The following is a 15,129-nucleotide window of genomic DNA, read 5'->3' as shown; positions in this document are numbered from 1 at the left end:
CAGATATAAAAGGAACTACGTACAGTAGCTGATAAAAACAAAAATAGTTAAATACATCTACCTATTGAATTAATTGTGTTAAAAGAGTATGTCTTAATTATGAGAAACTGTCTCTCAATAATTTGACCGTCTCTCCCAAGACTTCGTGTAATTATAATCGATTTTGCCTGACCACCATTACTTCATCAAATCCATGAAACCCTTTTAGCATGAAATGTGATTTTGATTACGGCTGTGGCATGACTGAGATGGGTAGGATGACGAGTGACGCAGAGCAAAACAAAGTTGAACATTAGTTGAATAAGAAAGCAGTATTATAGTTATGCCTTCATTAATTAGTTAACTAATCCCTAAATATAAGCTACAAAAAGATTAAAATACCTATCTAATTTACAATAATACCTGGGGTAGTACTGAAAATGAGTACCATCCGGTGGTAGTATCTTATCTTGGTAATGTTGGGAGAATGGGAGGGAGATTTTAGGCATGGTTAGCTTGTTTTTGGACATTGAGTTTACTTTCATACGGAGGGATGGTAATCATGTACACAACTAGAATATGGATTGACTCGGGGCAAGAGGTGATTGCTATGTTTGTAGAGTCGGATGCTTTAATTGATCCAGAATAACTAAAACCATGTCTTTTCCACACACACACACACAAAAAAAAAAAACAGAGGACACAGATTTATACTTACAAGTCAAAGTAATGACCTACCTAAGTGAAGACTTGCAGGTGTTAGATTATAGCAATCCTAATATTTTTGGTTGAATAGGTGGGACATTTGCATTATATTCCTTGTTATGTTAAAATTCTGATGTTGGATTATTACCAACTAAACAAACCGAAAGAAAATAAGAGCCATCAATGAAACTCCAAAGATTTTTAGAGAACAACTTGGTCGCCAAGTACATTCTGCTAACCGTCACCATGCTCTCGACTTCCTTGGTGATCGGAGATGGAGTTTTCACCCCCTTTATATTAGGTTTAATTTAATATTATATTTCTCTCTCTCTCTATATATATATATATATATGTGTGTGTGTGTGTGTGTGTTGTATCAAAATAGTTGATAGAGAAATGTTATGAATTCATTTTCTTGCAGTTTTATCAGCGGTGGCAGGTTTAAGAAGAGTCTCGTCATCTGTTTTTACTAAAGTTAACATATTGTTGATTCAAGTACAATTTTGACTCAACACGACTTGTATTTAACACTGAACATGATCTGTTTTGAGTTAAATAGGTTAGGCGGATTGAGTAAGATGAAATTGACTTAAATGGGTTAGGCGGATTGAGTAAAAAAAAATTGAGTTGAACTACAAATATGATAATCTTGGCTTGCTATTCGTTCATTGTATAATTCGTCAATAAAGAGTAGGGGTGGTCATCAGTGCGGGTTAGCCGAGTCCGGGCCGGGTCGGACGTGGCTTGGAAGGCCCAGAATCGGCCCGAGATTGAGGACGGGTTGAGCGCGGGTCCGGACGGGCCGGGTCAAATGCGACCCGTGAGGCAGGTTTATGGCGGGTTTTAGGGCGGGCCTAGGTCAGGTCCAAGTTGGGACGGGTCGTGCTTGGCGTTGGGGGAAATCGGCCAGGATATAGGTGTGGACGCGGGCCCACGGGGGCGAAAAGCGAAGCAAGCTTTTCACTCTTGGTTTGTTTGCATTTGTGGAGTCGCCACCAATTTATTGTGGAAAATTGAAAACCATTCGAATACCTCGTGTCATGTCAAGACACAGAGTAATGACATGAACACTAAGCACTCGTCACCCTTAGCATTCTATGTCTAGAATGACTCTCGTGGATGCCAATGAACACGGATGTTCACATTGATCTGGAGTAAGGGGTGAAGGTACGTATTAGGAAGCTCTTTTGATCGAACACCTAATCCCGCCCGCCTCGATAGCGGCCTCTACTAATGATTAGGGAAATTGTCTATACTCGATATATTGTCGATTATATGCATGCAATGCAACATCCATTAGATTAATCCTAGCATGTGAGAATTTAACTAAGTCGGTTATCACGTAATTTAACATGCAATTGAGTCAAAGTGGAGATTTAAGTTGATTACATGTGAAGGCATACAAACAATACAATAAAAGAAATACAATAAAGAAAAATTACAATAATTACATCGGATTTAATGATTTATGTCGAAAATACATTTAAAACGGATGGTTTTAGAAAAGAAGGAATAAATGAATAAACGAACAGAAATTAGTGATAATACGAATAAATGTTAAATTCAATACGTAATTAAAACTAGGTCAAGGCAGAAACGGGAGTTCAGGGACAGAAATCAACCGGGAACAAAAGAAAGTGCGTCCCTTGGAAGAGGCGCGCAGCCGATCAGCTGCGTCTTCTGGTTGAGTTCTGGCTGTGAAGCCGGAACCGCAACTCGTTAATGTTCGTTGGTGAATTTAATGGTTGATTAATGAATAATTGACTCGGATGAAAGTGATTAACATATTATTTACATGTGAATGAAGTCGTAAAAACGATAAAACACGAATGAAATTGATTAGAACGAATTATTTGCAAGATTAATGAGATTATTAATAAATCAACAAACTAAACAAATTAATTAGACTAAACATATTATTAATGATGAATTAATGATGGTGACGGATGGATAACAGATACAAGTATATCAAAGATGAATTCCAGAGATTCAATATGGGTAAATCGAACCTATAAAACCCGAATTGATTTAATGACGAAAACCAGCAAATATGGATTATAAGAGATTTAAGTCGGGATTTTGAAAGTTGAATTAATTAATAATGAATTACAATATTGATTACAAAAATAAAGAACAATAATAAAATAAGGATTATACACCCTCAGACTTACATGTTTGACGAAACGAGATGAACTAAGTTAACGTTTAGTGATGCTCGACTCGAATGTAGACGAAAGTGCCCTCTAGGAGGAAAACGAATAAGATTGATTAAGTGGATTGATGTGGAGTTGGTCAAATTGGTCGGTCATGCAAAACGAGGCTGGTACTCAGAAGAATCCGAGCTTACGTGGTCGAAAGTTCAAGCACGTAGACGCCAAAAAGTAAGAACGTGGTCTAGAATGCAAAGGGAGAAGAGAAGGGCGGACACTCGCGTAAGAAATATGTGAGACCGAAGGTCTCTATTTATACTAATCACAGGGAGGAAATTAGGGTTTTCGGAGAAACTTTGGAAGTGAATCTTGAAAAGATATGGAAAATACGCAAAAAAGGACTGAGGAAGAGGCGCAGCAGGCACTGCGTCCCTTGGAAGAGGCGCAACACTTGCTGCGTCCTTTCCTCAGTGGTTTCCTCCTGCGGAAGAAATATTTCCGCGTTTCTATTATGGAATAGAGGATTAATCTCGTTTCCTTGATATTTTGTGTGAATATTACGGGAGATATTTTACCAAAGATCAAAAGATTGGAAAATATGGAATAGAAATATCCGGAACATTTCAGAACATTCGGACTCGGTTATTAGAAAATGAAGATGGTTTTTTGACCCGGACTCCAAATGTACTCTAATTACTGCCAAAACGACCGTATCGGCACGTAGATGACAATTAAGAGGTAGACACAAGTGTTTGAGCGATTACTTGACGATAAACTTACGAACTGTCACAAATCGTTCCGTATACCAAACATGCGGCCCAATCATCACCGGGTGGTTTGCGGGAGGTGCAGAAATGAGGTATCTACAGAGCCCCCACTTTAACTGAGGCTTGGACAAGGCGAAAGTCAAAGTATAGCCATCAGGTCAATCAAAGATTACAACCTGACGACTATGGCGACGCGAGGCGGCTCAAGGGGTCTGAGCCAAGGACCTGTCGTCGGGAACATTTTAGAGTCTGTCGACTATCGGGGAGGGTCGTTTAAAGTCCATTAGACTACGTAAGGAGGCTTGCTAGCCATAAGAAGAGACCATACCTGAAATTCCTTGAAACTCTAGGGGAAACAAAACGCGATATTGGGAGGAGGCAACATGACGTAGTCAGGAACTGCTGGGAGAAATCTGCTTGGGGTCGGCTTCAAACAAACTTCGGAAGAGCTTGGGGTCGATGTTGATGTCCATGTCTCGAGAGGGACAATTTCCTGTCCGTGAACTCTCGCTGGGGGAACATAATCGGGAACTGATCTCCATGTCTCGAGAGGGAATATTTGTCCGTGTACTCTCGTAGGGGGAACATAATAGAGGTGTGTCGAAACACCTGTCAGAGAATATTCGCTCGTTGTGACAAGCAAGGTCTTGGTAAGAATATGGCGACAGTTTGTTGTTGGCTTAGAAATACGGGTCCGGGCGAAGAATAAATGTCAAACGGACCAGATATATGATATGACATCGAGGAAGAGGCGCACCAAAGATGGGCCCACAAAATAACGAACTTATAATGAATCTTCGAAAATTCATATGGAGGGAAACTGAGGAAGAGGCGCAGCAAGAGCTGCGTCCCTTGGAAGAGGCGCAGCACCTGCTGCGTCTTTTCCTGAACGTGGCATTCCTGAGTAAAAACTCGATGAAACAGGGGTTTTATTTCATAATTTTGAAACATAATTCTCTAATTACTCTCTCAAATTCCAACTATTTCTCGTCAAAATTTGATCAAAAACTCGCATTTGCCATGACTAATCGAGGTATGTGTATTATTCTTGCATTAATCTTCTATAATTGATCAAATCAGACCGACAAAATCAGGGTTACAACCCTAATTAAGTCGAAAATTTGGGGCTTTTCCCCCAAATGATTTTGCTTTGCAAAATTGACCTTGTAAATGGTTAATTGGTAGTATAAGGATCATAACCATGTATTTGTTTCAAATTTTCGTTGAGTTTTGAGCATTTGAGTGAAATTGAGATGGTCTCACAGCTAAACTGTAAATCACTTCGAAAATAGCCTTAGGATTACCCATTTGCGACGAAACTTGTTATTTGGAATCCTTGCATGATGGGTAAACTTCCTATCATCTCGGAATTTTGATTTGTGACGGCTTTTTCAGGACACTTTCTAGGGCATAATCGTTGTTATAACGAAATGCTTTCGAAATTCTGACTCGAACCCATGACTAGGCTTCAACTTAGGCTTGACTTGACCCAAATTACCACATGAGCGGACGAGTTTGTGGGAAAATTGCCAAAGATGCCGAGAAAAGAGCGATTTCGGAGCTCCGAAAACTCGAAAATCCCCTAATAGCTTGTCGTCATTTGACGCGACGTAAATTCACTTTAATTTTGCAGGTGATGAGGCTTCTACGTCACGGAGAGCTCCCATGGACGTGGATACTACTATTGACCCTTCTCGTTTGCTTGAGGAGGCGTTAGAGCAGGCTTTTACTGCCGCGCTGATGGCTGTTGAGGACGAGGTCCTTGAGGAGGAGGTTTTTGAGGAGGAGGAGGCCCCGAGACGGGCCAACGTTGGACGGGGTGGTCGCCAGCTGAGGGGAGCCCCTGCGTGGGCTGAGACTTGGGACAGCAGGCACCTACTTTGGGCTGCACAGGGTCACCTGTCCTACAGGACGGTGAAGAGTTTGGTAAATCGAATTCATCACCCTTCATTCATCTTCTTTCATTTCTTCTTGTTATTCCTTTTCTTCTTCATTCAAGCTAAAGATAGCTTTTGTTTCGAATCCAAATAGGAGGCCGGGAACATCAGATCGTTCTCGGGCTACACGACGGCGATGGGGTGCTACGAGAGGCTGTCGACTGAGGAGCGAGCCATCATGAAGCGGGGAGTGTTTGGTGCTTTAGTGCAGGCTTAGAGGGATATCACGAGGAGGAAGCTTCGGGCTAACCTCAGCCTGGTCCGAGCCTTCCTGGACCGGTTTTGGGATACGACCTCCACATTTCACATGCCTTTTGGTGAGGTGGGGGTCATGTTAGAGGATTACAGCATGATTTCTGGTTTGCCGTGTGGAACTGAGGTGGTGGAGTGGCCGGAGACAGCCATGAGGGTAGACTCGGCTGAGGCTAGGAGATTGATCGGCTGGAACTTGATGCCGAAGGCTGCTGCGGTGCCTGGATTGGTGCCAAGTTCTTACGCCTGGGACTATTTTGCGGGGAAGACCCCGGCGTCGGTGGTGATCGAGGGGAGGGAGACTCCTCCTCCTCCCTGTACTGTAGAGCAGAAAGTCCGTTTGTGGCTCTGGTGGTTCATGTCTTCGATCTACCTCGGAGACAAGGGAGAGAGGCTATCGACGAAGCTCCTTCCCTTTCTTTCTGACCTGAGCGACCTAGGCCGTTGGGACTAGGTCACTACTGGTTTTGCGGTCCTCATTCGCTTTATGAGGGCCATGGTTCGTCCGGAGTTGATGGAGAAGGGGATTTCTCCCGCCGCTGTTGGCCCTGGACTGTTGTTGGAGGTATAAACCTTCATCTTATTTCATGAAAGATCATTTCCTTTTCTTATCGAATCATGAAAGATCGTTGTTGACTATCTTGTTTTACAAGCGTGGGTGTACTCTTACTTTCCGAGCCTCGCACCCAAGAGGACGGAGCCGGTGGAGAGGGCCTATCCCGTTGTGAGGGATTGGGTGATGTGCCGTACGAGGAGCCGGCGTTCCTTCCACGACATCTATCGACGGGAGGTGAACACTCTTCAGTTGGACGGCGTGAGTACTTTACCTTGCATTGTTTGTCTTTCTTTTTTACTTTTTAGAACTGATCATAGGAATGACCCTTCGTTTGCTTTTCTTAGTGGGTGCCCAGGCCTTAGGAGGACTATGCTGGCGCTCCTCCCTTTGTGGCTGAGGTCCTTCGACCTAGGAGCTCGATCCGGTTGCTGCTTAGGACGTCGATGGGTCCTGTGTGGTACTTGGGCGAGCGTTTGGCCCGTCAGTGCTCTCGGGATGTCTTGACGGTTCCCATCGATCCTTCTCGGACGATGTCCAGGGAGCCTTCTGAGGCTGAGAGGGAGGCTGACGTGGCTGGCGTTGGTGGTGACGCCCTCCTTCTTCCTGGCGAGGACTACTCGGCGTTTCTCTACGGGAGGCTGGCGTACTGGCCGGTCGTGGTAAGTCTTTTACTCCTACTTTTGATCATTTTGAGAACACGATGAATGATCATCGGTTAATGAAAGTCATTTGACTTTGCAGGAGGTCGAGGCGGCGGGCATCGAGCCCCCAAAGTACCTCGAGACCCTTGAGTACACTGACACGACGGGGATGACGACGATCTCCGAGCTGCGCGACTTTGATGCGGCGGTGAGAGACGCTGCCTTGGACGAGTGGCAGCATCTGATTCGGAGGGTGAGTCTCCTAACTTGTATAATTTTGTGTAAGAACACATTTGCCTGAGTTTATCCAATTGTTAGGAATCTCTTCTTTCGAAATGTAGGTTGCGCCATCCCGATTCGTGGCTCGCGTGAGCTGGAGCGTGAGCTTGCCCAGTCCCGGGAGGAGACAGCTAGCCTGCTGAGGGAGCTCGAGGTCCGCGACGCCGAGGTTGTTGTTCTCGAGGCGAGAGTTGCTGAGCTAGACGGCGACCAGCAGTAGTTTGCTTGTTTTTTTTTTTTTGTCTTCGGCTGTATTTTGCACATTTTGTACATTTTTAGGACCCACATTTTGAACATTCGGAGTTTGTTTTGGGGCTCGAGTTTGGTGTACATATCCCCTTTTGGTTGTATATATGATGGTCTGAGTGCCTTTACTGCTGGGTTGCTTTGTTTGTACCTGCAGGTTAGCTTTGAACAGGTTTGGTAGATGACGGTATATGCCGTCATGCTGCCGAAATTCACACAGAAATCACATAGAACATACATTTGTACACATGGCCTAAGTTAGCGCAAAACAACGACTCAGAAATGCAAAAACAATGCAAAAAAATTGCCGGAAATGTCCGGACGGTAGGGAGGGCTACCCCCTAAAAAAAGAAAAAAATAGAAACATATAAGTTTGAAATGTAATGTGGAACGAGAGTGAAATGATTCCCCAAAAAAGAAAATTAAAAAGAAATGTATAAGAATGAAAATGAATAAATTAAATTGGTGAAATGATTCCCCGAAAAGAAAATTAAAAAAAGAAATGGATAAGTGTGCTAAGATGACGAAAATGTCGATATCGCCTCGACATGCGTGCCCGTGGAATTAGGAAACACGAAACATGGCAATTTGACGGATTTACCAAAATAATAACCCGTATGAATAGGAAATTATTATTTGAGGAATTAGGAAAGATCCAATGCGGAAAAACACAGAAAGAAGGCTGAGGAAAAGGCGCAGCAAGAGCTGCGTCCCTTGAAAAGGCGCAGCTGGTGCTGCACCTATTCCCCAGTGTATCTGTCCTTACAGATTTTAGGAAACAACTTTTAGTATAAATATGGACGTCGAGGGAGGTTTTATTCACATAATTCTTCCGTCTTTCCTTCGTCTTATTACATAAAAGCTCTCTAAATAAGCCTACATCATGAACACTCTCGAAATTCGTCTACAAGAATGGACAAATGAGTTCTCTAATGTGGAGAAACACGGCATGGGTGCTTATAACTTTGGATCACTTTTGAGCTTGAAGTTGATCAAGGTGGTCAAACCGTTCCTAGATGCTTGTCTTGATTATTGGGACCCGAATTATCACGTATTTGCCTTCCCCGGAGGCGACATTTGTCAATTTCCCGAAGAAATTGCTGCGATTGGTGGTTGGGACCCGGAACATTTGCCTGCTATTCCCTCCACTTCTCAAGGATATAAGAACAAGTTTAGGGATTTGCTTGGGTTGACAAGTGCTGAGGTGGACCGTCTTGTGACCTCAAAGGGAGTGCGAATGTTGGACTTCATTGATCGATTCATCAATAGGGCCGATCTCACTATCTCTTATGTTGCCAGGCGAAGGACATTCGGGTTTTGCCTACTACATGTATATGTCCTTCAAGGGCATGTGGATGAGGATTTGAGAGGTGATCCTCGTTATTTGAGCTTGATTGAGCAAATGGAGCTGCGCAGGAGCCCAGCTTGCCTGTGCTTAGGAGAGATCCTGTTGGGTTTAGATAACAGGAAAGCCAACCATGACCTTCCTTATCTGGGAAGTCCCATTATTTTGCAGGTAAAAGAATTTTTCTTTTCTAGTTTTTTTTTTTTTTTTTTTTTTTTTTTTTTTTTTTTTTTTTTAATACCTGCTTTTGGTAGGTCTGGCTGATGGAGCGTCTTCGATTGATCGAGCCCCCAGTTAATGTTCCTGCTTATCATGCTCGCTCAATCGCGATGAGGACCAGGCTCTACATGGTGGATTTCACTCTACTCTGTAACTATTGGGAAAACAAATTGAAGAGTGATGATGGTCCCTTGATTAGATGGATCGTACCATGGTGGCATCTCAAATCTGTCACTGGAGTATCATCCCTGGATCCTACCCGGTCGGTGCGCGTTTCTGGCTTGGAGTTTATGGTATGCATCTTCCCGGAGAGGTTGATGAGGCAGGTTGGATTGAAGCAGATGATTCCGAAGCTTGACACTATCCCGCAGACTGCCGTTGCGCTTACTACTGAGAGTCGAAGAGAATAGGCCATCAAATGGGCTCAAAGAAATGTGTGGTTCTTGAACTCTTCTGTTAGTGCTCTATGGGTGTCGGATTCCTATTTGCGGTGGAGGAAAGCTACTACTCCGGAGGAGCGCGAGAGATTGAGGAAACGTGAGCCTGTTGACTACAAGGTTCGTGATGTAGAAAAGGAAAAAGAGAAGCATCTGACTGAGGGAGAGAAAGAAGCCGGGTTTCGAGTTGTTCATCCTTCGAAGAAACCGAAGACTTCTCCTGCCGTCGAGGTGGTGGTTGACAAGAATGGCAAGGCTAGACCATGAGAGAGACCGTTGGTGATTAGGTCGGAAGTGGCAAAAGAGCGTCCGGCTCGAGGTCAAGACAAGAAATATAATAAAAATGACAAAGGCAAAGGGAAAATGGAGGAATAGCCTAAGTCTTTATTATTATTTATTATTATTATTATTGTAATAAGTGTTGGAATATGTGTCCTCCGACAATAATGCGGTCACAACTGTTGATCATGATGATCACATGTTTAAATCTCATTATAAAGAATACAATTGGGAAGTAATATTTACTGTCAACTGATCAACATATATCGGTAATGATTGGCTGACTAGAGTTTGACATTACTGTCGTGCGACGGTGGTGATTAGTTGATCCCCTAGGTCATACCTATAGGGCAACACTCTTAATTAATCAATTAATTGATCGTATAACGTTACGAGTCAATTAATTTAATTAAAATTGACGGACGATTTTGGAAGTAATATTTACGTATCTCATTGAAATTGATTAAAATGAGATACAGTCTGAGTAATCGAATTGTATCATTACTCAGATGAAATTATTGTTTAAGGAAACAATTAAATTTGAATGAATTATTATAAATACAAATTGTTGTGATTTATATTTGGTAAAATATTTTGGTACAAGTAATTATGAATTACTAAGTCGATTTTTGTATATGACGTATTTTTATTAATACGTTGATTTTTAATACGTTAAAAATACATAACAAATTTATGTAACATATGACATGTGACAAATTGACAATTGACAAAAATAAAATGGATTCCATGTTATCCATATGTGCCGAAAATATGAGGAAGATTAGGCAAATATTAAGTTAATTTTGTTAGTGGTAAACACCATGATTACCTACTAAACTAGCCTTGCATACCTATTGCTCATTGTGAAGAACAACTAGAGCATGCATTGGCTCCCTCCCATGCCCTCTTCCACCCGGTTTTAGAGGGGCAAAAACCACTTTGGTTTTTCCTCTAATTTTTACCTTATGCACAATAATGTTATTGTTGTTCATTCATTCATTCATCTCATCAAAAATATTTTAGAGAGATAAAATATTTTCACCTTTCTTTCTCCTCTCTCTCAACCGGTTTTGGGAGTAAAAACCAAATATTTTTGGGTCAATTTTTCTTACAAAATTAATATTGTCTATTATTCATAATATTAATTTTATTAAGAGTGTGCTTTGGGTATTAATCCTTGGGAGAGATCCTATACTTGGGTCTTTGTTCATCCATAAAGGAAAGCACAAGAACAAGAGAGAAGGAGATCTCTCTTGTGCCCTAGAAACCGAAATCACAATGTAAGATGAACACTTCTTCTTTATATTGTTTATTAGTTTGCATGCATAAGATCACTTATTAATTTTATGAGTAAATTAACAAAAACATATATGAATATGTTTTTTCTTTTTTTTTGTGCGATCATATATGAATATGTTAGTATATAGATCTACTTTTCCTTCAATCGGTACCAAGAGCCATGGTTGTTTGCATGCAAATCGGTTAAAAGTTTTTCCGAGTTATAAGAATAACATATAAAACTTGTATATTTTGTGCTATTATGATATATCACGAAATTAATTTATGCATGTTAAAATATCTGGTCCTAAAATGTTTTTAGGATATTTTGGTTAATTTATGGATTTTTATTGTTCATTTTATACAATAACGGCATTATAATATGATTTTATGAATAAAAATGTCATTTTCGGACTAAAAATAGCTAAACTTCGAATTTTCCAGTGAGTTTTGGATATGTTATCACATATATTATTTTGAGATGACCTGTAAAGTTTCATAATTTTTGGACTTCTTATGCTCGAAAAATGGATTTTTCATTATTAAAATCGGATTTAAGTGATAAATAGGTTAATATGAGATAAATTTCGAATCTGGTCATAGAAAATTAGTATGTTGTCACATGCAATTTTACAAGATGTGTGTAAAATAATAGGCTATATTGAAGTCTTTGTGCATGATTTATGGTTTTTTGAAGAAAAATAGCATAAATAGTGACATTATTAGTGAAATATTAATAAAACATAATCTATGACTAAGGAAAAACGTCACATATTGCATTTTATTATCATTTTCAGATCTAAAATTTAAAAGTTGGTGAATATAATTTTTCTCATGTTTTTATGATTATTTTGTTAAAAACCAATAAACCGGAACATTGTTTTTCCGGATAAATTTCGAAATTTTTAACCTAAGTTTTTGAACATTATGAGTGTCATGGTATTTTTACAGAATGTTCATGAGTTTAAATTTCAAATTTTGAATTTATTTGAAATTTTGTGATTTATTTGAAGTTTATAGCTTATTTTTATAATTTTAAATCCATTAATGAACAAATTTTAGAAATATGAGTTAATTATGGTCAAATAATTAGTGAAGACTAAATTTTGAGTCCTAAGAGGTTAGGGTAATTAACTTATGCATAAATATGAATTTATGTAATTTTGTGATTATAAAATGTTGAAATCACGCAAATCCGTAAAAACCGAGTAATATACGATATTGGCTACTTAAAGGCGATTTAGCATAAAATTGGGCATGTTCATACATATTATAATGCTGCATTTTCTTTATGATTGTCATAATTTTATTTATGTAATTTTTGAATTATGTAATTTTACTTAGTATGGCCTTAGTTTTTTAATTGGTATTTCCCGAAATGTATGGGAATATCGATTCGGTTGTAATTTATTGTGATCTCGTATCACCGTTTTGTAATTTAATAGATTTATTTTATTTTAGTTACAAATGTATAATAGGAAATTATGTAATTTGCTATGTAATTTAATTTATCTCGGAGTTCCCCAAGACGGATTTCTTCAAGATGGCGATACATAAAGACGGTGTTACCTCGAGATGCGTGCCACAACCGAAGTTCAAGGGACCAATGGAGTTGGTTTCCGAATATGTAATAGTTAAATAGTTTTTCTATTTTAGGAAGGCCATACTAGGATTTATTTTATGTTTGCATTTTATTTATATGTCGCATGCATCGCCATAACTAAAACATGCATTGTCATTTTATCGAGTTTATCGACCGTGTCAATTAAAATTATCGTAGTTCATCGCTTTAGTTCACTTAAAACGTGATAGATAATAAATTGACATGACCTCTCGCTAAAACAATTAATTGAGACATAGCCTTACCAAATAATAGAAACCATGAAAACCTATTTCGCGAGAGAGTGCACTCGGCCCTGCCGGGGTACAAAACTTGTTACGTAGGGGAAGTGGGTGATAAATGTCTATCCACCGAATTCATGTTGCTAAGGGATGAATCGGCCCTACCGTGCCCAAGTTGATGTGGATTTGGATCATGGACACATTTATTCGAAATTTGGATTGAGCTCAACGGAAGTACGTGACCGTAGTCGCATGTGTTCCGAGCTATAGATAAACATTAGAGTAATTTTATCGACCAAGAGTTATAAAAGTAGAATCGATTAAACGTTAATCCACCGAGTTATATTGATAAAGGATGAATCGGCCCTACCGTGCCTAAGTCGATATGAATTTGGGTCTTGGAATCATTTATTATAGTTGGGTAGAGGTCACTATATAAATGTTCATATCTTGTTAATTTATTTGCAAGTATGATTTAAAAAGACAAATGTTAATATTTCCTTTTCCTCCATACTTGTAGTTCATTACAATGAATCCATAACATGCTACCGCACCGATAACTATTGAGTCTTACCACAATGTTTTTGACGACGTTTGCTCCAACAATGATTTCGACACTACTAGAGAACTTCATTTTGGGATAGGTTCGGATGGAAACCTTAACTTCATCACTTCTTCTAAACCACCTACTACTACTACTAGATCACGTGTGAGCCCGTCTCAGGAAGACTACCTCATACAATCTGTAGGATCTTTGTCTCTGGAAGATAAAGATGCCAAAGCTAGTGGGAGCTCAAGCAATCAAGCTCTTGCTTCAAAGGGCAAAAAGTTCAAGAAGAAGGGAAAGAAAATCAAAAACTTCAAGCAAGTTAATGATGAGTGCCATTATTGCTATGGCATGGGACATTGGCTTAGGAATTGTCCCGTATATTTGCGAAATATAAGGGAAGGAATCATCACTCCAAAAGGTAAAATTCCTAAGGAAATTTATGTTATTGATATAAATTATACTTCCACTACGACATGGGTACTAGATATCGGTTGTGGTTCTCACCTTTGTAATCATTTACACGGTTTAAAAGACGTGAAGAGGCTTAGCAAGGGAGATGTGGATCTACGCCTTGGAAATGGAGCTCGGGTAGCGGCCGAATCCAAAGGAACTTATGTTTTAGCTTTGCCTAACAGATTTGAGTTGTATTTACATAATTGTTTTTATGTGCCTACGCTCTCTAAAAACATTATTTCAATCGCCATGCTACACATGGACGGTTTTTATTTTGTCATTAAGAACAATCGTTGTACTATTTCAAGGAATGATTTGGTTATAGGCCAAGCTTCTTCCATCAATGGCATTTACATTTTAGAGACCTCAAATCCGACTAATGTTATCTATAACATTCAATCAAAGAAACTCAAATCAAGTGACCCAAGTGAAGCGTTCATTTGGCATTGTCGATTAGGTCACATAAACGAGAATCGCATCAAAAGATTAATTTCGACTAACGTGATTACACCATTTGATTATCAATCATATGGTACATGCGAATATTGCCTACTTGGAAAAATGACTCGTAATCCTTTTAGTGGTAAAGGGACACGAGCTAGTGAACTATTGGGACTCATACACACCGATGTATGTGGACCAATGAGTATCACCGCTCGTGGTAATTATGACTACTTTATAACCTTCACCGACGACTTGAGTAGACATGGGTATGTCTATTTAATGAAGCATAAGAGTGAAGCGTTTGAGAAATTCAAAGAATTTCAAAACGAAGTAGAGAACCAATTGAACAAAAGGATTAAGGTACTACGATCCGATCGTGGTGGAGAATATCTTAGCCTTGAATTTGATTCACACTTGAAAGTTTGTGGTATTATATCACAACTTACTCCACCCGGAACACCACAACTCAATGGTGTTGCCGAAAGGAGGAATTGAACCCTACTTGATATGGTTCGATCCATGATGAGTCAAACCGAGTTACCGAACTCGTTTTGGGGATTTGCGATTCAAACCGCAATTCGATCTTTGAATAATAGTCCCACAAAGTCCACCGAAAAGACTCCATGTGAGATGTGGACGGGAAAGATCCCCAATATATCCTATATGAAGATTTGGGGATGTGATGCTTACGTCAAGACTAAGAACGACAACAAGCTTGCCCCAAGATCCGAAAAATGCATCTTTGTAGGTTACCCCTCGACCTCTCGAGG

General features: G+C 39.9%; 1 pseudogene; it reads left to right on the top strand.

The window, feature by feature from the left end:
• The first annotated feature begins 486 nt into the window (after positions 1-486).
• The window catches only part of LOC141595233 (potassium transporter 5-like), a 33,843-nt pseudogene continuing 19,200 nt past the window's right edge, over positions 487-15,129 (top strand).

The sequence above is a fragment of the Silene latifolia genome, chromosome 8 (assembly GCF_048544455.1).
Source record: "Silene latifolia isolate original U9 population chromosome 8, ASM4854445v1, whole genome shotgun sequence".
NCBI classification, from domain to species: Eukaryota; Viridiplantae; Streptophyta; class Magnoliopsida; order Caryophyllales; family Caryophyllaceae; genus Silene; species Silene latifolia.
Note: the sequence above shows the minus strand (reverse complement) of the source record. Positions and strands in the feature narration are given on the sequence as shown.